The sequence below is a fragment of the Macaca nemestrina genome, chromosome 5, assembly GCF_043159975.1.
Source record: "Macaca nemestrina isolate mMacNem1 chromosome 5, mMacNem.hap1, whole genome shotgun sequence".
In the NCBI taxonomy this organism is placed as follows: Eukaryota; Metazoa; Chordata; class Mammalia; order Primates; family Cercopithecidae; genus Macaca; species Macaca nemestrina.
This window is the reverse complement of record NC_092129.1, coordinates 90,480,410-90,504,238: the sequence shown is the minus strand read 5'-3', so window position 1 is coordinate 90,504,238 and position 23,829 is coordinate 90,480,410. Positions and strand designations below refer to the sequence as shown.

Below are 23,829 nucleotides of genomic sequence, written 5' to 3'. Positions count from 1 at the left end.
GCCATAAATTATATACGTTTCAGGCCCACAGTACCTGTCCTATTCTCGATATACTCTCCTTTTTATTTAAACTTGCTCCTTTGATAAAGTTATTTCTGGAATACCCTTTCAGTCTCCCAATATGTGCCTTCTTTCTCATATCTCTGTATACCATTCATTCTTTAATTTTTAGGTCAAATGCTACAGCATCCTCAACTATCAATTATTTGATCAATATAAATCCCCTCTATATACTCTTATGTTTCTCCCTTGGGCCGTAAATCCCACTGTGCCTTAAATCAGGCATCATTGGTTACATATTTTTAAGACAAAGGTACGTTCTAGTTCTAAGTGACTAAGAAAGTATTTAAGCTGAGGGATACTAAACGCTGAAGCTTCCTAGCAGTGATGTAACCCATATTCCTAATTTGTGTCTCCTAGGACCAAAATGTTTTGTGTAGTGACTGCGCAAATAAAAACTATCACTGATTGTAAATGTTACTCCCATTACCTAGAAGAACATGATTCTATCCTCCCCTCTCACTCCCCGCCAATAGGCTTCAAAAGGATGTGGTTAAAATCTTGTTGAGACTTTATTTCTATTTGATAATATGGCATGAATAATTTGTCTAAAAGTCCAATTGAAGTGGACTAAGAATCAGACTAGAATTAGTTCAGTCGAATGAAAGAGAAATAATATGTACAACAACGGCTGAGAAAGAGGCTAATGGGAAAGTAAACTTGATCTTCACCTTTCAAGATGATTAGAAGTTGATAGAATATTGCCAGAGAATGGTGCTTCTGAGAGTGAGAATTACACAGACCAATGATAACACTGATGACTGGAGGACTGGAACCAGAGGTTCAAGTTGGTGTACAGTATGAACTCATACCAGGTGGGTGATAGAGGCTACGTTTTGGAGAGTTCTGAAAGTAAGGCTGCGGAAAACAGTCATAAAGCAATTATTTACCTCAAGGAATTAAATGTGAAAAACTGCACCTGCAGGGAAAGAAACTGACCAGGAGATAATGATACCAATTACGCTGTTAGAAATTATCATAAAAATTTAATTTTATTGATCATTACAATGTGTTGGGCACTCTGCTCCACTTTACAAAAAAAAAAAAAAAAAAAAAAAAACCACACACACACACATTTAACTCTCATAAAAATCCTATGGATAAAACTCTATAATTGTTATTTTACAAATGAAAAAACAAGTGGCAGGTTTAAAGAGCCAAAGTCACTTAACTAATAAGTAAGGCAAGCAATTAAGATAAACTATAAAATGTATTGGATAGGAGTTAAGAAACCTAGGTAACAAGCTCATCGCTGTCAAAACTTCGTTGTGCCATCCTATGCAACTCACTTAACCTAAATGTACCCTGTTTGGCTTTCTTATAGGTTGAGGCTTGAATTACTACTATATCAAACGATTACACTTTTTTGGTCTATTCACATCACATTTATTTGCGAAGGATACCCTGAATAAATTCCCATCTTTCAAGAGCACAGAGACTTAGGCAAAATATAGACAATCACAAAAAAGGGACCTAACCTACAACCAAACTGATTTTAGTTAATTCATAAAGGAATACTATTAGTTTTAAAGGTATTCTATGATTAAATTTTGATTAGTGCAGACCCTACCCTTGCTTCTTGAATACCTGTGCAATAACCAACAACCAATGGGAGATGGAGAGTTAGGGCTGAGGGTGGAAAATTCACAGAGTAACAGTTCTCTGTGCGCACGCGTGTGTGTGTGTGTGTGTGTGTGTGTGTGTGTGTGTGTGTTTAGTTTATTAAACATTGCTATTATGTTGGGAACTTGATACATTGTATCTCATTTAATAATCAGAATAGTTCTTCAAGGTAACTTTAACATCTCCATTTTAAACAAAGAGAAACAGAGGTTCAGGTTAATTATTTGCCTAGGGTCACCGTTTTAGACTGAATTATGTCTTCTCAAAATTTATATGCTAAAGCTTTAACCCCTAATGTGACTGTATTTGGACACAGGACCTTTAAGGAGGTAATTAACGTTAAGTGAGTTCATAAGGGTAGGCTCCTAATTTGATAGGCCTGGTATCCTAATAGGAGAAAGAGACACCAGAGGTGTGCAAACGCAGGGGAAGGGCCATGTGAGGACATAGTGAGTAGGTGGCCATCAGCAAGCCAAGAAGAGAGGCCTCATTATAAACCAATTTTTCTAGCAACTCTGCAAGAACCTTGATCTTGTACTTCTAGTGTCCAGAACTGTGAGAAAATAAATTTCTGTTGTTTAAGTGAACCTGTCAACAGTATTTTGTTATGGCCACCCTAGCAGACCGTTGTAGTAGCACAAATAATTAACGCTGGAAACACTCGAGTTAGATCAAACCCAGGCCCATTTGACCTAAAGCCTACTCCAAGGTCATCCTGACAGACTCATTCTTATCACTCTCTATATAGTGAAAACCAGCCTCAGTTTATGAAATATTTAAAATATCTGTGATTCAAATAAGCAAGAGCCTCCTTTCCTGCAGCCCCAAAGATAGCAATAGAGTACAAATATAAATAATTTCAAATAAAATTAACAGGTTTTTACATTAGTGTTTTATATTTCTAAATCTAATGGTTGAGTCTTAATATTATTTTTCATGATTAAAATTACAACAAAGGAGAGCACTTAATAGAAAATTAAAAATAGTTAAATATATGTACAAGGGAGATAATATATAATGGGTGTGATTTTCATTTACTTTTCCAAATAAAAATGTTCAGTATGCCACATATGGTAGAATAATAGACAATTATTATAAATGGTGAAATTACCTTGAGTTCTGTTTATTCAAAGAATTTATCTTGGAAATGCATTTTTGCCATTATTGTACACTATAAGCTTTTAGAAAGCTCCATCAGGGTAAGGTTTCTGCTCACAAAGCATATCCTATAAACACAGAACACAAAGCAAACACAAAGCAAAAGTCAAATACAGTCTGAAACTGGCAATTAGAGAACAAAGACCATGATTGAAAATTTATGACTGACAATTATTTGTTGGAGAGAATAATACATCAATTAAGCAAGTTTTTGTTTGTATGGTCCAACTAAATTGCTGAATTTATGAAAATTTTAGGCCAAATGCCATTTTCACTTATTCTAATATTTTAGTGTAAATTTTCCTTCAGATTTAGCCTAAAAGTGCATTTAGTTTGTTTGTCTTACTTCCAGGATTGAATATCTAAATCAGATGAGACTTACTTAAAGCTTTTGATATAGAAATATTTATAAAAATCATTGGGTAACAAGTTCTTGGTTAAACTTATGCTGAGCCAGGAAATCTGTATTAAATTTTGAGTTCCACAGTGTAGGCTGACAGGCTTAAAACCTAGAAGAGCAGATGGCGCAGTTCCAGGCTAAAGACAATCTGCTGAAGAATGTTCTTGCACTCAGGGGAGAATCATTCTTTCTGTTCTATTCAGGTCTTTCGTCTTTCGTTCTATTCAGGTCTTTCAATGGATTGGAAGAGGCCCACTCATGTGGTGTTTGGGGAAGGTATTGCTTTATTCTACTGATTAAAATGTTAACCTCATTCAAAAACACCCTCCCAGAAAGACCTAGAATAATATTTGACCAAGTATCTGGGCACCAAAAACATAGTGGTCAATGTACAGGAGCCACCACTGGCCCATTTATATATCACCTTGAAACTACCCAGTGTCATGTTTTCAGCTTTGCAGATAATTTGCATTCTGACAATGGATGCTCCTTCTATCACGAATGCTGTCGAGTCACATATTGTTAATCGAGGTATTAACTAAGCCATGAACCTTGCACGCTTTCTGCAATTTGCAGACATTGGTATTTAGTGTTAAAACAACACGCATTAAAAAAGTAGCTCAAAAAGATTACTTCCTAACCTCCTTCTAGTCTATACACTAACACACTAAGTGTGGCTGTTTCCAGAAAGAGATCATCCTCCGCTAGCCGCTCCCTGTGCTTCAATCAGGATGATAGAGGTAGGGGAGCTATAGTGACCTATTTTAAAAATTAGAGATTTTGCCCTGATGATTTCTGACATATTTTTGTTTTCTTCTTTTGATAGTAACCTTAGGCTAGCTTTTTAGTACACCCTTCACAAAGAGGTCTGGTGGGTTCCAGCCTCATTTTGGTTTAGCCACCTGGATTCTCTTACTGGATGGGCATGGTCCTTGATTATAAGGAAAATGATATGGATAATGACCACTTAGCTGAATTCACTGTTGTTTTGTTGTTTTTGTTTTTGTTTTTGTTTTGTTTGTTTGTTTTTGAGATGGAGTCTCGCTCTGTCACCCAGGCTGGAGTGCAGTGGCACAATCTTCACTCACTACAACCTCTGCCTCCCAGGTTCAAGAAATTCTCCTGCCTCAGCCTCCTGGGTAGCTGATACTACAGGCGTGTGACATCATGCCCAGCTAACTTTTTTTTTTGTATTTTTAGTAGAGACCAGGTTTAACCATGCTGGCCAGGCTGGTCTCAAACTCCTGACTTCATGATCCACCCACCTCGGCCTCCCAAAGTGCTGGGATTACAGGCATGAGCCACCGCACCCAGCCTGAATTCACTTTGCATTTTCTACACTTCCCTGCAGTGGCCCACACAGGCTGAAATAAGAAAATAATGGATATCTATATGTTTTATAAAATTTCTTTGTCCCTCTTCTACATGGCCTTCCATTCAAAACATGTAAGCAGGAGATAATTGAAAAAAAAAAAAAGTTAGGTTAGAGTTACTGAACTAGGACATACCCATGTTTATGGCAGTGGAGGGGCAACAATGGCCCTGTCTCTGCGAAGGAAGTGAAGAACATTAATAAAATCTTTCACAGTTGCTCCATGGAGTTATTCTCACAAAGAAAATTCCTAGTGTGGCCTTCCTAAACTATTGCAAACATAGTACATTTAATTGATTATTGGGTCTGCCATTCCCCACCAAACAGCTCTGACCAAAATTTGATTGCCATTCGTCTTAACTGTACTGAAAGTATCTACCATAATCAAATAGCAGACGGTAGCCCCAGTTTCTGCACCTGCCATACAAACCACCTGGAGATTTTCTCCATCCCTCATTCCACTAACAGTTGTTCAGTCATTCCACAGCACAGATGAACTCAACTTGGCTGGTGACATGAATACCCTCAGGTGGTTCCTCAAAAAGAAAGGCCTAAATACAATTACTTGAAATGGACTAGAAATCCTACAGCTTACCAGTGAGCCATACTGGACGGGTCATCAAACTGACCACCTTGACTGCTATAAGTCTCAGTTGTAACAAATTCTAAGTGGCAAATTCAACAAATTTGGCCAACCTTTGTTAGAATAATCAGAGTAGCCTACAGTGTACTCATGGGAAATTTCACCAGAAACAAAGAAAGTGTAGACGCAAGTGGTAGGTAATTGCTGGCACCATTTCTCTATGAACTTCTTGCTTTTCTGCATGCTTTATGAGCAAGATACCTGATTATCTTTTGTTTGAGATTATTCTTTCATAGATGTTTGCATAACAAGCAACCTGGGAAGATAGAGATAGTACTTACTTCCAAAGTAAAGGGCAGGTTAGCTTACAGTCCTAGAAGGCAGAGATAGTGTCTCCTACTGGAGAAAACACAAGACATGCTTATTGCCCATTATAAAAGATTGATGCTCTTTAAGGTGAGAGTTTCTTTCCTGTAATACAGTCCATTGAATATGCAGGTGTCATCTGGCCTTCATTATGTCACCCTATGGAAATTGAAGTTTGAGAGATCACTGAAAGAGAAGCTAATACTCTGTCTTCTGCTATTGCTGTGAATAATAAATTCCTTTGTCTCTGAACCAGAAGTCTCATGTTATCCACCATGAAACTATAGCAGGTTTACTTTTTAGCTTTTAGATATGGTAAAAATCTCAGAACCTTAGTAGTTCTTGAAACTCTTCCTCCTGTTTCTGGTGAAGTTTTCTGCATTTTTATTTATCTTTGAATTTAAGCTAATAGTTTAGAAAAATTTTAACAAATACGTAATATGTTGGAGTTGTTGTTAAGAGAAATGCATCCTCATTTTACGCACATCTTTTCCTTATAATTTAATAATGTTAAGTCCCTAAAGAAACTTGAATGCAACTTTGAATACTAAAAGCAAATGGCTATCTTTTATTAATTAAATAAAAGAAGTCGCATTTGTTGTATCTTCATTTTCAATAATTTAAACAAGATACTTTAGTAGCAAGATTAAAGTAAGCTCTTTATCTTGAGAAGAATTTTGGTATACTTTGTTATTCAGCAGGCAGAATCTTGCAAAACTTTAATCTCGTACAATGTGAATTCCATTTTGACAAACTCAGGTTTATAGTTAACTGATGTTGCTCTGGTAAGAGAAATATATGTACAGTAATTTTTCTTCCATTTCATTTGAAGATGTAATGAGAAAACATGTAGTAAATACATTTATTCAAATGTACAGGATATGTAAAATAACTGGGATTATTTTATGAGAAGTTTGCACTGTGAGTTAAATCATGATATTAATCTGAACAGACTGTTTTTGGTTAATACACATGGAAGAGACACTATAAATTTTAGAATGTTTGTGTTTTGACTGTGGAAAATTTACATATTTTGTGTATCTTTAGATAACTTAGCTCTTAAATTTAGTGCTTCAATAATTTTGCCATTTTGTAAAAACAGATATCCTCTATGCATCTCACCAACTAACTGAAATTATTTTTTCCTACATGATTGCTTTAATTACAAACATAATCATGAAAAGCTTTTGAATGTTTGGATACACAGTCTACTTCCTGGATACTCTGCTTTTACCACATGGCCCTTTTTTTCTCAGGGTTTATTTGGCCTTTATTATAAGCAAAAATATGGAAATTTTTACTCCTGTGGAGACATAGGCTTTTCTTCATTACCTCTTATTTGAAACCGTTTATCACCTATCTGACAATTTTTTAAACACAAATTATATCAACTATTAATTCTTAGAAAAATGCAACCACATTTTTAATCCCTTACCTACTACTGCATTGTCTGAATCCTTTTGTGAGATATGTTCTTTTTTTAGCCTTTAAGATTATCCAGTAGGCTTCATGGAAATAAAAGACTAAAAATATTATTACTTGACCATCTTTAATCAGATGTTGCTTGAGAGTCCTAGAAAAAATATGTCATTATTTTAGGAGGTTGAAGAACCGAATAATTTTTAAAGTCATATGGGCAGTCAGAGAAGAAAATCTTTTGGATGTCTCTACCAAATAATATTAACCACTAGAAAAAAAAAATGACCTCACTGACAATTTTCTTTAAGGACTGAGAGGAGATTATTTCAATTACCATGTTGCCCTGTACTTGACAACTTTTTCTAGGATGGCAGAGCTAAGAAATAACCTTAAGATACATTAAAGGAGAAGTGGTGGAAAAAGAGAACTAAAATTGTCTGCAGGCTAAGAATGTCAGTTTAAAAAATAAAACCTGAAAAATTATTCAACTATTATTTTCCCCCACTTTGTTCACTGCTTAATTTATATACTCTGCATGGAATTGCTTTCTTCTTTCAAAGGATAATGTCCAATAAGTTATGAAGAACAATTTGGACCATATTTATGTGCGAATATTTCATTGATATCATCACTTAATGATTCTAATACTTCCCATGTGTCAGCTTGTGCACTTTTTGTGTAGAATTCTGTGACCAGAAAATAAAAACCTACTAGACGATATTTTCTTGGCAGACACTTGGGGGAGATACAAATAACAATACCTGAATACAATCCTTGCTATATTAAGTAGCATTCCACACAAATAGTTATTATAGATTTCATCCATTTTTCTCATTAAAAGGAAAGAAATCTCAGGTGTTAATAATGTGGTACGACTGTGAGATCAACAAAAAAAAATTAAATAGTTTCAGAAAATCAATTGTGTTAGCAATAAAAACAAAACAGCTATTAATTTCCTACTGACAAACCAAGCTCTGTCAATGTACAATGTGAATCTGTTTTCACCTTGGCAGATGGTTCCCGGGCAGTAAACATGGTCAAATCACATTTATAAAAGAATTTGCCAAACAAAACAAAGCAAAAGAAAAATATATCAAGGGCAGAATTGTAGGCTTTCTTCTAATAGAGTCATGGCTTTGCCAATAAATATTAAGATAGGTTCTGGTTAGAACAGAACTTGAAATTCAGTGACTGTTTAAAATCCAATCTAAATTTTAAACATTAATATACATAAATAAAAATCTTTTCAGTGGCTTATGACAGATATTTCACCTATGAGACAGTATAAATTCCCATTCCCTACCACACTCATGAATTTAAAAAAATCAAGAGTGTTAATAATACACAAACATAATCATGCCATTTCACCCCAACCCCTGATGTAGAATCAGACATGAACCAGTGTAAAGTTTTAGCAAGGAGAAAGTACTCTGAGTATAGAGAATGGGATAAAATGTTTTTACTGTTGCCTGTGGATGGTTTTTGAGGCACTGCTAAAGTTTTCTTGCATGGGCATTCAGAACTCTCCCTTCCCTTGGTATCCTTCCTTTTCTCTTTCATATTTTCATCCTGGTCCTATGTGACCTCTCTCCTTTTTCCATGTTAGAAAGTCCTTTTGTTCCTAGAGCTTCACATGCTTCCAAGTGGAGCCCTCATAAGTCTCCTTTACCAGTAGTGACCACCCTCACTGCATTGCTTTTAAAAGCTTCTTCCCCTGGTTAATGGTGGTTTGGGGATGAGGGCTGAAAGGGCTAGGAGAAAGGGAGAGATTATAGAGCATGTGGCATTCCACTGGTGAAGATACAGTTGTATAGACAACTTCAATATGCACCATAAACTGAGCTGTCACTCCCATAGAACTTTTCTCTACATGTATTCCTCAGTTAAAAAAAAAAAGTTTAGGAAAATAGGAGTAGGACCTAACAGAAAAACAGGGAGCCAAGATTCCAAAGTTTGAAATCTTCTTCAGTGATTTAGAACAGATCTCCATTTTATAAGAAGTTGAAAACGTCCCTTGCTAAAACACAATTTGAAAAAATAATTTCTAATGACATCTTTAAACACATAATAGTCACAGACTTCAATATTTGAAAGACACAGAAAGATGCAGTGGAAATTCTCTCTCTCTCACTGAGTTTTCTTCCTAGGAGGAAATCAGTTTTATGAGTTTCCAACTAAAATATTTAAAGATAGATGCAAAGGCGTGATTTTTGAAGTTCTAGAATATGGGTCCACAATGATAATAGTGCACTCACTTCAAAATAAGTAGAGATACGTTATTATTCCACTCAAGGAGCCTCCATTGAAGTACCCACAAAGATCTATCAGAATATCACCAAATCTGTCTCATCACATCCACTCTCATGGTCTGCTCTCTTTCTATGCTGATACTCCTTTATTTGCTCTCTAAACAGAAGAGTTGCTTAATAAAAAAAAGTTTGATATTCAAAACAAGGTTCATACTTTGTCACATAATAACCGATAAGTCTTTTCATCATTTTTTTCTCTATTTCTCCATCTGACACATGGAAATAGTATATACCTGTTATTATTTCATAGGCAATAACAGAGGTGAAATATAGGAAAATCTGTTGAATTACTCGGAAGAAATATGTTACATAAACACCCACTACTGTAAAATCATGTTTAAAATAAGAAAAGGGCAAAAATCAGGATGAAAATCTTATCTAGCTCCCATAGGTCATAGGTATTATGTTTTAGAAGGAATAAAAACTCTTCTCTAAAAGGTTATCAATGGTTTCGTGATAGACATAGGTGTCTACTCTCCGAGGCAGAAACTCCTGATGAATGCAAACTTTCCTAGAACTCATTTTTCCTCCACATTTAATTTAGTTTGTCATAAACTATATCTTCAGTGAAACCAAGAGTTATGTAAAAGTAGACAGTATAAGAAGACAATGAAAATTATGATGTGAGCAAAGGAGAAGATAACAAATAGGAATCTAATTAATGTTTTGCACCATTCCTGAAACCTAATAGTCAGGATGAAGTTTCTTTTCACACACAGTGCAGGGAGAATAAACAGTAAATTGAAACAGAAGACCAAAGACAATAATCAAGTTTATCAAGTAAATTAACAAAAAATGAATGTTTGATAACTTAATTGACATCCCAATACTTTTCCACTTTGCAAGTGCTCCTCGTAACATCAGTGTACTTATGATAATATTTGCCAACCTAAAAAATTACATTTTTGAAATAACCCAACATTAGAAACATCATTGGGTTGATCATCACCATCGGGGAACATTATCATCCCCTCTAATTAAAAATAAATTGTATCCTATTGGTGTTAGACCTAAAAATCTGCTGTCTCATCACATGTATGAAAAGAAGTGATATCAAAAGTCTCAGCACGATTTAAATGTGTAATTATGTTATTTGACTACATAGTCTCTGGAGTATTCTTAAGAAAATTTTCCCGTGATTGTGTGTGTGCATGTGTATGCCTCATTCTTTTCCAAAAAACTGTCAACACCAAGACATATCAAAAATTTATCTCTATACTAAGCACTCTCTTTATAAAATGGCCTTAGTGAAGTCAGTGCTTCCTGAACTGTATTTTCTCTCTGCAGAAAGTACGTTAGACTTTTCATCTTCCTCTCTAGAGTACTTCAGAGAACTGGACTAACCAGTGAGGCAGATAGGAAGACTAAGTAATTAATAAGGAATGTAGCCATCATTCCCTGAAACAGCTGTGTGGGATTGCTTCCAACCACGTCAGCAAACAGGCTAATGCAGACGGAGCCACCTGCTCTCCCCAGTAGCGTCGCTTCCAATGCACTGGGCTACCCCTTAGCTTTCAGGTATGTTCATATGGACAGTAATTTGAAATAGGTTGAATAAAATATCCAAGAGAAGAAGTCCAGCAGGCTATAATAGACAGCACTGCATATTTTAGCCACTTTCTGAGTGGCTAAATAATCATCTTTGATTATGATCCTGCCAAAGCCATTTGCTTCCTAGAGCAAGAAAACACAATACGGAACTTGGATGTCTCAACTCTGAAAGCTATCAAGTGTTCTGATAAGAGACAAAGGAGCTCACATTGTTGGAGCATGTTGTTTTCTCTCATCATCTCAGTTCCCTTGTTGCCATGGTCACCTCTCAGCACAGCAGAGCTCCCCAGTAACAATGCTTTGATGCTGCATTCCTTCTTCCTGTCCACTTCCTTGTTTCATCTTAGGGTGTCTCCCACTTTCCCTAACCGGCACCACTTCTCTCCACTTTTGATACAGCCTGGCAAGAAGAAGGACATTGAAGATGTTAATGGTTTATGTTTTAAAACTGCAGACATGAAACTAAGACCTCTAACTTTTTATAGACATAATGGTTTTGTATTATGCAGCAACAGAGAAAGCAAGTTCCTATCTACTGTCTGTCATACAGAATAAGTCCACTTAAGAGTAATGAGTGGTAAGGTGCACTCATTGCAGGACTGGACCTTACCAATTGGTCTTTGAATTATATCTATAGTCTTGATTATAAGCAATTAAATTTTGTGGTAGTGTGCAGGTAGAGGGTGTTATACTGGCTCACACAAGCAGTTGTTCCTGAACATATCATGCAAAAAGAATGAAAGAGATGGTTCAGAATAAACCAGGGTTCCAAATATACACAGTGCCTAGTGTCTTGAGACTTACATGTTCTTTCAGAGATAGACATCTGTGAATTTCTTAGGGGATTCAGAACTCCTGGAATTAAATGTATTATAAGGAGGCTATTTAGGGTGGCCACAAAGAGATGACCCTCAGAAGAAAGTATTACCGATTATGGTGGATTTTTCCTTAAATAGTTCTATTCCTTGCTATTCAGATGCTGCGTTGTCTCTTAAAGTGCTATTTGTCCAACTAAGCAAATTTTGTTGTAGCCATTTTAACACCATGCCTTCCTAGGCTAGCAAAATTATAGTTGTCATTTTGTTTTTTTTTTTTTTGCTATTTTATTTAGTTTGTTAGGGTTTGATTTTCGCTGCTGGTCCTTTTTTTAAACAAACTATTTTGAACAACTGCCATTTGATTGTACTTTTGCCTGGAGGGTATTTTACCAAGAGCACAGCAAACTGAAAAATAAATGAATTTGCATACTTGTAAGGTCTTTGAAGTCTATTGGGGAGAGATTATAAAGATTAAACGAGTCTATAAGTAAGAAGCTGTTCCTCGAATCACCTGATATAAAAATGTTTGTAAAAATAAGACTTGTAAATATGCAGTCTTTATGTTTAAGGGTAAAGTGAGGCTGCAGCTTATTTTTAAAGATAGAGTCATATTTGTCCACTTATATTTAATAATCCATGACATTTTTAACTCAAAAGACTGTAAGGGAAAGGAATTTCTAAGCATTTTGATTTGTCATATTTATGTTCAGGAAATAATAAAAAACAGCTTCACACAAATCAAGTTACCCTTTCTTAAAGGAGATGACAAAGGTTTCTAAAATCATGATCTTTTAGACGTGGTAAATTGTGAAAAATCAGTACTTTATGAACTGGAGAAAAACACCATTTATAGTCGTTGAAAATCAATTTTATCTTTTATGTCTTTGGTAAAGAAATATTCCCCATGCTAGAGAACTGAGCATTCCAATTCTATTTTCTCCTTTTACTTGTCATTTTTATTAATGCCAAGACAAGGCGGCCAAGCACTCTTATGGATGCTCAGTGCAGATACTAAAAGAGTTAAAGAAAAGCAGGGAAGCCGACAGTACAGCCTCCAGTCTGTGGCCAAAGGCCAGACAGCCTCTGGCAAACCACTAGTGTAAGCCCAAGAGTACAAAAGCCAAAGAGCTTGGAGTCTGATGTTTGAGAGCAGGAAGCATGCAGCACGGGAGAAAGATGAAGACCGGAAGACTCAGCAAGTTTGGTCTTTCTACTTCTCTCTGCCTGCTTCATTCTAGCTACACTGGCAGCTGATTAGATGGTGCCCACGCAGCTTGAGAGTGGGTCTGCCTCTCCCAGTCCACCGACTCAAATGTTAATCTCCTCTGGCAACATTCTCACAGACACACCCATGAACAAAACTTTGCATCCTTCAATCCAGTCAAATTGACACTCAATATTAACCATCACACTAGGCAAATCATAATGCTAAATAAAATGAGAATATGGCAAAAAATTAATATCTTTAAAAACTTTCAGCTTTCTTCTGTAGTGTAATTTAGACACTGAAAGTATCACAGAATAGCAGAAAAACCATCTACCTTATTCCCCCTTTGGAACCGAGCCTGGGAATATTTCACCATTTTTGCAATGACAAATTACGTAAACATTTGCATATCTAAGTTAAATTGCAGTTGTTTGTATCCAACTACTGATGCTACTAATAATAGTCTTCTTTCCCATACTGTAAAAAGTACTGGAAATAGGAATATTGACCAGTGCTCTTAGGGATGTACCTTAAGTGCAGTGGTTCTCAGTGATGATCATTTCTTCTTCTCAGAACACACTTGGAAACATCTCTAAGCTCATGTCTCTTAGGAGAAAAATCATCCCCAGTTGAGAGCCACTCCTTTAGAGAAGAATTAAATTGTCCCAAAAAATCAACTACTGAGATAAACTGACATTAAAAACAGAAAATTCTAATAGGACAATTATATGGTCAGCAACATTTAAATAGATGGCAAGCAACTTCTTGATGGAATAAGTGCTTATATACTTCAAAAAAAATATTTTACTAAAGCCTGCCTTTGTTACTCATCTCCCCTAACAATTTTTCCCTTTCTGATTACAACATGACTTACATGTTTTGTAAATGATAGCAGTTCTTTATGACCACAGAACAACCATTTTATAAGCTACTACTTTATTACAGCAAAGAGTTTCTGGTCCCTAAAAGGCAATCCTGTTTAAATGGCCAAGTTGGATTATAGCCCTATTTTACATTACACATTATTAAACATATTATTAATAATTAGATACAAGATTTTATTTGAGAGTCTGGATCAAAACTCTAGAAATATACTGGAGACATCCCTAAGTTGACTAAGCAAACCCTGAATCAAATGAGGAAAATAACCTGATACCTTTTAGTTTACTCTGCATTTACCTAGATTAAAATTTTAATATCTGATATATTGGAGATTTGAGATGATAATTATATTCAGTGATGGAAAAATAAGCAAAATTATTGTTTTACATGTTGAATTTTCAAGTTGTGAAAATTATATCCTTTTACATAAAAATTAATAAATATAAAGTAAACAAAATTAATAAGTACAAAATTAATAAATATTTTCTCTGTAAATTGTGATTATTTTACATAATTCAGAGGAATATGGCATTTTATTGAGTTGTATGCTGATCTAAAAGAGGGGTCTGATGAAAATATGATAAAGTTTATTATACAATGAAAAATAAAAATAATTATTAAAAGTGCACTGTATTATTTTAATATTGTTTCAAATGTTTATTTTTATAAAACAAAAATATATGTTTTGAAATTCTGGTGATTTTAAAAAATGAAGTCATGAAATGTTTCCAGCTTGCATGCTGGAAAGAAAGGACAGAGTTACTGAGCGCTCCCAAGAAAACCTGGTCAAACTGTTATAAAATAAGATAATAGAGTGAAACTGTTTGGAAGATAGCATCGATTCAACACACGTCTTTGAAACTGAATCTATACTAACATAGTCTACATCGTACTACTAACTATGCTTTCTTTTGATCAAAACTACATTCAAAGAAGTTCAATAGATGAAATTATGATTGATAGCATTAGAGTTGTATGAGAGCTTGCATGAAAACACTAACTGCAGTAGATTACTTACAGCGATCAATATGAAAATGTAAAGTAACATTAGGCCTCTGACTCAGGATTATATTAAAATATGATTTAAAAGTAGTGGGTAATTTAATAATTTTTAAATAAATCACTATTCTTCAACATAAAACTATTCCAAGGATATTAAACAGAAGATAGCGACGTTCCATGGGCTGCCAACTGCATTTCCAATTCAAATAGAAGCAAATCACAGAATTTTATTATATTAGCCCTCATCTTTTCTTCCAGCTTTATTGAACTATAATTAACAAATAAGAATTGTATCATAGTAAGGCATATAATGTGATGTTTTGATATAAGTGTACATTGTGAAATAATTATCAGGATCAAATTAATTAACACATTTATTGCCTCACATAGGTACCTTATTTTTTGGAAGAGAATACATAAGAACTACTCTCTTAGTAAATTTCAAATATACAGTACAGTATTATTAGCTATAGTCATAGTGGTAGTATAGATAGTCTACATAGTACATACAGTCATAGGATAGATTTAAAGTCTCTACATTAAATCTCCAAAACTAATAACTGAAACTTTCTTTACTTGATCACTAGCTCTTCATCTTAATCCCACCTCCTAACCCCTGGCAACTGCAATTCTACTCTCTGCTTCTATGAATTTGACTTTTTGGATTTCATGCATAAGTGAGATAATGCAATATTTGACTTTTTGTATCCGGTTTATTTCATTTCTCATTATGTTTCTCAGTTTTATCCATGGTATCGCCAGTGGCAGAATTTTCTTCCTTTCTAAGATTAAATAATATTCCATTGTGTATCTATACCATCTTTTTTAGCTTTTCGTCTGTTGATGGGCATTTAGGTTGTTTCCATATTTTGCCTATTGTAAATAAAGCTCCAATGAACATGAGTACAGATCTCATTTTGAGATTCTGATTTCATTTCCTTTGGATATATATTCAGAAGTAGAATTGCTAGAGATGGTGGTTCCATTTTTAATTTTTTTAAGGAACCTCCACACCATTTTCCATAATGGCTATGCCAATTTACATTCCCACCAACAGTGTACAAATATTTCCATTTCTCCACATCTGAAGCAACACTTATCTTTTGTCTTTTTGCTAATACCCACTCTAATGGGTGTGATGTGATTTCTCACTGTAGTTTTGATACACGTTTCTCTAATGATTAGTGCTAATGAGCACCTTTCTATATACTTGTTGGCTATTTGCATGTCTTCTTCTTTGGAGAATTATCCATTCATGTCTTTGCCCAGTTATTTAATTTAATTTAAATTTATTTTATTTTATGTTTCAGGGTACATGTGCAGGATGTGCAGGTGTGTTACATAGGTAACACGGCCTAGGTTCTTTTATAAATAACATAATACCATTTGCAAACAGAGGCAATTTTACTACTTCCTTTCTGATCTGAATAACTTTTATCTTTTTCCTGCCTTTTAGCTCTGAGTATGATTTGCAGCCCTATATTGAATAGAAGTGGTTAGAGTGGGCATTCTTGTCTTGTTCCTGATCTGAGACAAAAGTCTTTTAACTTTGCACCATTGTGTAAGATGATAGCTGTGGATTTGTCATACATAGTCATTAGTGTGTTAACGTATATTTTTCTGTACTTAATATGATGAGTTTTTATAATTAAAAATGTTGAAATTTGGAAAATGCTTGTTCTAAATTGATTGAGATAATTAAAAGATTTAAATCTTCATTCTGTTAACATGATATATAAAATGTATTTATTTTGATGTGTTGAACCATCCTTGCAGCCCAGGAGTAAATTCCACTTGATCATGGTAATGCTTCTTTTACTGCGCTGTTGAGTTTAGTTCGCTAGAATATTGGTGTTGATTTTTCCATCTATGTTTATCAGAGATACTGGCCAGTAGTTTCCTCTTCTTGTAGAAAAAGAAATCTGGCTTTGGTATTAAAGTAATACTAGCCTTATAAAATAATTTTGGAAGTTCCCTCTTATTCAAGTTTTGGGAAAAGCTTAAGGAGGTTTGGTGTTAATTCTTCTTTAAATGTTTGATAGAATTCACATGGGAAGCCATTGGGTCCTAGGCTTTTCTTTGTTGGGAAGTTTTGCTTACTGGATCAATCTCTTTACCCATATTGATTGGTTCAGATTTTCTATTTCTTTTTGGTTTAGTCTTGGAAGACTGTATGTTTCTAGGGATTTTTCTGTTTCACTAGATTATCCAGTGTGATAGAACATAATCTGTTCATAATATCTCATGATCCTCTCTATCTCTCTAGTATCAGTTAAAAGTCTTACCTTTCATTTAGAATCTTATTTACCTGAATCTTTTTAAAATATTTACTTAGAGTTAGCCTAAGTAAAATTTTGATAATATTTGCAAAAAAACCCTCAATTTTACTGAAACTTTCTATTGTTTATCTAGTCTCTATTTCATTTATTACTGCTTGAATATTTATTATTTACTTATTTTTGCTCACTCAGGCTTAGTTTGTAAACTTTTTTCTTAGTCTTTGAGGAGTGAAGTTAGGCTTACCTAAGACTTTTCTTTTTTCTTAACATAGGCATTTATTGCTATAAACTTTCTTCTTAGAACTGCTTTTGCTGTATCTCATAAGTTCTACTGTTTTATTATCACTTTTTTTGGTCTCAAGGTACTTTTATTTCTGGTTTAATTTCTTTTGACCCATTGGTTGTTCTGAAGTGTAGTATTTTATCTCCACAAATTTGTGAATTTTCTAATTTTTCTCCTGTTATTGATTTTTAGTTTCATACCATTGTAGTTAGAAAAGATACTTGGTGTAGTTTCAATCTTTCATAGCCCAACATATCCTTGGAGAATGTTCCAAGTTGCTTGAATGTATATTCTGCTGCTGTTGGATAGAAGGTTTTATATATGTCTGTTAAGTCCATCTTGTCTGTTATTTAAATCTGCTGTTTCCTTATCAATTTTCTGTTTGAATGATCTATCTGTTGTTGAAAGTGGGGTATTGAAGTCACTTACTATTATTGCATTGCTGTCTATCTCTCCTTTCAATTCTGTTAATATTTGCTTTAAATATTTTGATTCTCCAATGTTGGGTGTATGTAATATGAAACAATGTTATAGCTTCCTGATGACCCATTTATCATTTTATGATGAATTTATTTGTCTCCTTTTACAGATTTAGACTTAAAGACTATTTTTTTCTGATATAACTATGTTCACCCTGCTGTCTTTTGGTTATTATTTGCATGAAATATCTTTTTCTATCCTTTTATATTCAGTCTGTTAATCCGAAAGTAATTTTTTTTTATTTTTTTATTTTTATTTTTGTAGGCAGCATATTGCTGGATCTTGTTTTCAAAAAATTGATTCAGCCACTGTATTTATTTTGCTTGGAGAATTTATTTACATTTAAAGTACATATGGTCCTGAACTCACAATCGTAGATCTATAATTTATTTATTTTATGATGGTGCCAAAGCTAGACAGTGGAAACTATACTTCAAGTACCCATGCAAACATTCTATTTTTCACTTTCAGTAAATAATTAAATAAATTACATGAGGTAACCAACATTTACTATAAAATAGATAAGATAGGCTTTGTGCTTGAAGATTTTTCCCAACTGTAAGCTAAGTGTTCTGAACATGTTTAAGGTAGGCTATGCTAAGCTATTATGTTTAGTAGGTTAGGTGTATCACATGCTACTTGACATTATTTTCAACTTGTGATATGTTTGTTGGGATGAAACTTCATCATAAGTCAAGCAGCATCTAATTATTTATGGGTAAGAAATTACTATTGTCATTTATTATTTTATTCTGATTGTTTTGTAATTACTTTGTTCTGTTTTCTCATGGTACATTCCTTTGTGATTCAATGATTTTCAGAAGTGATATGCTTTTCTTTATTTCTCTTGATCTATTGTATATCTGTGAATCTACTAGAGGCTTTTTATTTTAACCATATGGCTTACATAAAATGTTTTATAGTTGTTAACAGTCTATTTTTGGCGAGGAACTGAATTTAATCACATGTAAAAACTCTAAGCTCTTACTACTCTATCCCCATGTTTTATGTTATTGATGTCACAGCTTACATTGTTTCATTCTGTATACATTGTTTTATATTATACATATAATCGTAATTAAATATTATTGTAATTATAGATTTTAAAAATACTTTTGTTCTTTTAACTGTTATAAAAGAGTTTAAAGTGATTTATGCATCAGTATTACAATAGTAGAGTATTCTGAATTTGAATATATACTTACTTTTACTAATTAGCTTTATACTTTCTTATTTACATACTAGTAATAGCATTGTTTTATTTCAATGTGAAAAACTCCCTTTAACACTTTTGAAAAGCAGGTATACTGGTTATGCACTCCTTCAGTCTTTGTTTGCCTGGGCAAGTTTTTATCTCACCTTCATTTCTGAAAGGCAATTTTAATGAGTATTGGTTGACAATTTTTTTTCTTTTAGTACTTTGAAAATTCTGTCTCAATCTCTCCTGCTGAAAAACTCAATGATAGTCTTATGCATGTTCCCTTGTATATGATGAGTTGCTTTTCTCTTGCTGCTTTCAAAAATTTCTTCTCTGTCTTTAACTTTTGAAAATTTGATTATGATGTGTCTTGATATAATTCAGGGGAGAGGTTACATGTTTGGGAACTTTAGAGCTTTGTTAATCTGGATATTCCTATCATTCTAAGATTTGGGAAGGTTTCAGACACAATTTCTTTTCATGAGCTTTCTTCTCATTTCTCTCTCTTTTCTCCTCCTGGAACTGTTATAATCTCTATTTTGGTTCATTTGATGGTGTACCATAAATCCTATACTTTCACCTGTCATTCTTTTTTCCTTTCTCCTCCTCTGGATAATTTCAATGACCTGTCTTTGAGTTCACAGATTCTTTTATTTTTTATTTTTATTTTTGTAGGCAACATATTGCTGGATCTTGTTTTTAAAAACTCCATTCAGCCACTGTATTTATTTTGTTGGGAGAATTTAATTTATTTACATTTAAAGTAAAGTTCTTTTATTCTTTTTTGAGTTTCCTATTGAAACTTTCTGCATCTTTTCATTTCATTTATTGCATTAATCAGCTCCAGATTTTCTGTTTGTTCTTTTTATGATTTTTATCTCTGTTAAACTTATTGTTTTGTTCATGTATTGTTTTCCTGAAAACACTGAATTGTTTATTTATATTCTCTTGTAGCTTGCTGAGCTTCCTTAAAACAATGATTTTAAATTATTTTTCAGGACATTTGTAGATTTCTGTTTCTTTGGGATTGGTTACTGAAAAATTATGTGTGTTCTTTGATGGTGTCCTGTTTCCTTAATTTTTTTGTATTCCTTGAATTCTGACCTTTCTATCTTTACATTTGAAGAAGTAGTCACCACCTCCAGTCTTTATTGACTGGCTTCAGGAGACAAATTACTTCACCCATCAGCCCCACTAAGGTTTCTGGGCCCTTTCAGGCCTTTTCACACTAATCCTCTTGGTTCCCTCCTGGGGAGAACTCAGGACTCTATGTCTTCTCTTGATCCTGAGAAGTCAAATCGGTGCAGAGAGCTTTTTATTTATTTTCCCAGGGTTATTCTCTGAAGTGCTCAAGGTTATGCATCTTCTCCAATCCAGCAGAAGTGGTGGGTGGGGCTAGGAGGAATATGAGAAATGCTGGAAGTGCTATGAGCTGTCTAGGTGTGTTCTCAGAGAGATTTATCCTGTGAGCTTTGTGGGCAGGCTTTCTGGTGGAGTTCACAGACGGTTAGCAGAAACTATAGCCCTTTGCTGAAATCTCTGTCTCCGCTGCTGTGAGCCCCCTTCCCCTTTTCCCTGCTCTTATCTGTTCACAGACTATTCTTCCCTCTGATCCCCTCAGTGATCTGGATGAGGAGAGAAAGAAGTAGGCCTCTTGGGCAGTGTTCTGCTCACTATGCTCTCACTGTCTTCTGTGAGAGGAATCACGGGCCAAAGGGGTCTCTCTTAACACTGACCTGTGCAACCTCAAGGGAGGGGTGATTCAGGTAAAGTGAAACTCTACTTCTTAGTCTACTTAAGGTGCCATATTCTGGGATTTTCTACTCCAGCTGTGTGCTGCGACCTCTCCTGAGTTCCCACAGAGGTACTTTCATCCATGGGTGGTTGTTGAAATCAATTTGTGTGTGTTGGTGGGAAGAAGGGGTGATGAGGGCTGAAAATTCCTATTCTAACACCTTGCTAACATCACTTCTAGCCCTTATCTTACTAATTCTATTTCAACAAAATTTCTTTTAAACAGAAAATGTTTTGCTAGTACTTTAAAATAATTTAGAAATTCTCGGATTATAAAATCAATGACATTAAGGAACCAGAATACTAAAGTGTTACATTTTCCTTGATCCAATTTCTCACCCAGAAATTGGAAACATATCTCCAATGGACTGTATATAAGCTTGGCATCAAATTTCCAATTTGAAAACAGAGAAATGATAATGTATTAGAATGAGTCTGTATTAAAGCAAAATAATTTGAGTCACTGAGTTTGCTGAACATGTGCCATGTGCAAGATGTTGCTCAAGGCTGAGGAAAGCAGGACATTATTTGAAGATAAAAGTTTAGTAAGACCTGATTTCTAGGAATTTATCATATTGTTGAGAACAAACAAAAATAGATCACAAATTATGCAGAATTATATTCAAACATATGCATGATCAACATAATGTAAGGGAAACTAGATAATCAGTGCCAGAATTAAGAGAATAGCAAACCACAGGTAAAGCAACAAATGGGTTACAGATTGTGAAAAAGCAAGAGAGAAAAAGTCAAAGTTTATTTTTCTTCTCAAATTAAGATAGGAAATATAGGTCAAATAAATTGATGAATATTAATATATTCTCAAACTGCCAGATTAAACTAACACCTAACTGCCTTTTAATAAATATTTCTCTAACTAGTCTCTGGATGATGTTTGTATTTCAAATTCCTTAAGCAACCACTCCAACAAATACTATGGCATAGTCTTTGTCTGGCATGTAAGATTCAGGTAATTGTGCCTTTTCCAAAATAATTAAAAGTTCTGTTACTTACAGAGGAATTTATAGTCTTTTATTCCTCTAATCATTCAGGAAGTATGAATTAAGTATATTCTTTGGCAAGGTAGAGCCATAGGAACTGATCATTTCAATGGCAAAAACAAAACAAAACAGAAAAAAAAATTGTTACCAGACTTAAATAAAATTACAATTCTCTCCTTTCCATACATTGATATTCTCTTTCTTTCTTTCTATACCCTCCACTTTCCTCCTGTCTCTAACTCATCCTTTTCTTGACTCAAGGTAGATTTAGAGACTTTGTTGGCTAACTAGAATTATGGCATGAGAGGAAATTACCTTTTGCAATATAAAGAAAAGCAGAAGCGAAAATTTTTTATTAAAATATGTTTATTCCATCAAATGTCACCCAAAAACTAACACACTACTAGAATCTCTGCCAAGTGTAACAAATAGTAGAGAAAAACAAATATGGGCCTGCTTTTATTGAGCTTAAAATCTAGCAAGAACAACATATATTAAATAACTAGTAGCAGATAGAATAATTTTAGGAAAAGTATGACAGATGTTATGGAAACATCATGGGCTTTACTTAAGGTATAAGAGAAATTGTCTGAAATACAAGAAAATTGTCTGAAATACAAGAAGGAATGATAAAATTAAAAAGCAAATGTTTAGTAATGGAAGAAAACACTTTCTTTTATTAATATAATACTAGCATAATCATAAAGATAGTTTATAAGAATAACAAATGATAAGACTAAAATATGGTTCAATTATGGCATGTAAGTTGAGAAAGGGACAATGACACCTTGAAGTGTGCTGAGTTCTATTGTCCACATGTGTATTTAGAATATATTGCCTGACTTTAGATGCTCAGAAGCATAAAGTTAATCACTGAAAGAACAGAAAAATATATAAATTCCAAGCAAAAAGAGAATAATATATAAACAAAAACAGAACAAGAACTGATGAGTAAATAATAAAGTGGGAATGACAAATACAATTTTATCCTAGAATTAGGTTGTAGAGGTGAACAGAAAATAAAGCAGTGAAATACTCCATGATCAGATTTGTAGATGGGACTATGGATTCAAGAATTATTTTTTAAGACAAATTTTAGCAGGAGATGCTAAAAATTGTTTATATGCTAACAGTTCAGCAGCTGTGAGGGCAAAAATAGTGATGCTGGGAAGAGTATATGAATGGGCTTGAATTCCTTGAAAAGGTGAGAGGGAACTGGCTGTACAGTTCAGGTGGAGGGGGCAGTCTCTGCTAATATTGTCCTACATCGTAACAGGAAAGAAGGAGGAGACAGCAGGTGTGAGTGTAGTATATTTGTACTTGATAGTGGAAATATAAGAGATTTGTATCTGATAGCTTCATCTTTCTTACTGAATTTTTAGACAAAATCACCAGCTGAAAGGAAGGATAAACAGGTGGCTGGTGGTTCTGGGTTGCATGCCTGTTTGGTACCTAGCTCAGAGTATAAGGAAAATTAAAGGAAAAAAACAAGACAACCTAGAAAACTCACTGTATTTTGTTTCTCAAGTCCCAAGGCCTCAAATCAACCTCTTTTCTTCTTTTTAAATTTCAGGGTCCTTTCATCGTTATTTATTTCCAGGTTCTTTTAGCATATTTTGAGGAGAGGAGCAGAAAATGTGAGTCTTCACCGTCTTTTCCCAGAAGCGGAAGTTGTGTGATGTCTTGTATTATTTTATACCTTTTCAGATTAATGGAAACTGCTATGTGAAAATCATAATCAATTAATTGGAGGGGGGTACTTACACTTTATAAATTCTAGAGCAAAAATTAGAATTAAACTTTTGTACTGACATCCTTTTTGTAGTTTATAAGAATTGACTTTATGCTACAGAACAAACCCTTGTGAATCTAGAAAATTCTCAGACTCCTGAGACACACAGCACACAAATACGTGGGTGCACAAACACAGAAAATCTAGTTTCTCCATGCAATAGGGAGTCTGTAGAATCTGTCAGGTGAGTAGTGTGGAATCAATGGGAAAAATAATAAAAAGAAGGGGAAAGTAGCTAAAGTAGGAGAATGT

General features: G+C 34.2%; 1 long non-coding RNA gene across 1 annotated transcript; it reads right to left on the bottom strand.

Annotated features, from left to right (window-relative positions):
• Positions 1-2,784: 2,784 nt before the first annotated feature.
• On the bottom strand, positions 2,785-7,135 carry LOC105498557 (uncharacterized). Its single transcript, XR_011623068.1, has 3 exons — positions 6,998-7,135; positions 5,538-5,721; positions 2,785-2,909 (listed from the first exon to the last, which is right to left on the bottom strand). It is a non-coding gene; the product is annotated as an uncharacterized lncRNA (long non-coding RNA).
• Between the last annotated feature and the right edge of the window lie 16,694 nt (positions 7,136-23,829).